Source organism: Mauremys reevesii, linkage group 1, assembly GCF_016161935.1.
Source record: "Mauremys reevesii isolate NIE-2019 linkage group 1, ASM1616193v1, whole genome shotgun sequence".
Taxonomy (NCBI): Eukaryota; Metazoa; Chordata; order Testudines; family Geoemydidae; genus Mauremys; species Mauremys reevesii.
This window is the reverse complement of record NC_052623.1, coordinates 322,300,369-322,302,534: the sequence shown is the minus strand read 5'-3', so window position 1 is coordinate 322,302,534 and position 2,166 is coordinate 322,300,369.

Genomic DNA, 2,166 nt, shown 5'->3' with positions numbered 1-2,166 from the left:
GCATTTCCTGGTGTTGCTCAGCTCAATGTTCTGCAAGGGAATGATCTATCACCAAGCAACTGCAACTCTGCTTTGATGTAGTTTTTGCCATTGAATAGTATATTAAACTGTGGAATAATCATTCTCAAAAAGTGCTCAAGAAATTTAAAAACTAACTAGATCAACTACTAGTAAAGATCAGAGGGGTAGCCATGTTAGCCTGGATCTGTAAAAGCGGCAAAGAGTTCTGTGGCACCTTATAGACTAACACGTATTGGAGCATGAGCTTTCACCCACGAAAATTCACACTCCAATATGTTTGTTAGTCTATATTGTCCGACGAAGTGGGTATTCACCCACGAAAACTCATGATCCAATACATTTGTTAGTCTCTAAGGTGCCACAGAACTCTTTGCCGCTTTTACTAGCAAAGAGTTCCTTAGGGGGAAGAACTAGGTAAGCTATAGGTGCCTTCCATGTCTAATTTTCTCCTATCATCACTATCTTCCCTTCATAACACAGCACCTAATTCAACTCCACTGAAATCAGTGGGAATCTTTCCATTGACTTCAGAGTGAAGTGGATTAAACCCATAGGAAAGTTAACACTGCCCTTCTGAAATTGTATTACAGAAAAAGATGTGTGTGGTTCAGGTAGCTCTTTTTCTAATGGCCTATTTCTTTCTATTCACTATTCCCTTTCAAAGTTGTCTGGCTGACCTCTAGTGGAGGCTTGTGTACCAGGATAGACACAAATCGGAAATTTGCGGATTTGTTGCCATTTTTCCTCTCCAAAGTATTGCTGTTGTGACTAGGTTTAATTCCCCCAACATTTAGCCAGTTATTTATTATTAACTGGCTAAATTTTGGGGGAATAAACGTATATAATAATTCTACAGGTGTGAATTCCCCCTCCCACTGAGGACAAAGAAAGACACTAAGTACATATATTACAGACACAGTTGTGAAACAGTCTGAGAGATACACATTGCCATATTTGAACACTGCAGTCCTTCAAACTAAATATGGACTTGCTCCTACAAGAAACTGAGCAGCCTAAGCTCCCAGTGTAGACAACTTTACACTTGGGATTTTCTGACCGAAATGTTTGATTTCACAACCTAGAAACAATGAAATATTAAGTTTTTGCATTTAAATCCTCAGGTACGTTTTAGAAACACAAAGAAAAGAAGGTCACCATTTCACCAGCTAACAAACACCTCTGATGTCTCTTAATTGTGAATAACTGAGTATGTACACAGGTGCATAGACTCGCGAAAAGAGCACACACAAATATATAGTGAACACACATGTTCAGCTAAGCACCCACTTGTAGGCTTTATTAAGGTCTTTCTACTGTGCATGCACAAAGCAACATTGTAAAAAATGGTAACTCAAAACCAAAATATTTCAAACCTACCACAGGCATTACACACCTCCATGAACCGTAATTCCATGCGGACTGTGAACCTTCAAAATTCAGTAATGTACTCGGGGACGGGGGTGGAGGAAGGAAAAGGAGGGGGAAAAAACTAACTCAAAAAAAAATCCTGATGCAACTCTAAAAGGATAAACACATTTGGCTCAAATTTTCAAAACTGCCCCACTATGCACACTGCCCCAGTACTGGGAACCCTGCGTTTCCAGGGTCTGTGGCTTTGGTATAGCCCCATCATGTGAATCAGAACAAAATCAATATTTGAAAAGTAGAAATTCTGAGTTTCTACCAGCTCTACTACATATGAATATATGATCTCTCTTTGCAACTTCATGGTTTATAAGTATATGGGATTTCTAGTTTTACTGGTTAAAAATCATTGATGTGAGGTTATTCATAGTTAGAGCTTTGATTTGTGTTAGTGATACTAAACTTTCATGTTTGCCATTTTACATACCAATCTCATTTTATGCACATCTTCAACCAAACTGTTTGTTTTTTTAAAGTAACTGCTTTGTGTTATGTGGTCCAATGACTTACTGTTTCTCACAAATATTCCAAATCCAGTCTCACTTTCCAGCAGCTGAGCAGATGTACTCAAAACGTGATATTTCAGACATATTATTCATTCCTTCTGAATAGCAGCCTTGTAGAAATAATTATAGAATTTTAAATGTAAATGTGATTTAGACTGAGAATATGAGTCAGTTTTTAAATAAATTAAATGGACCAAATTTGAGCACCAAGAAG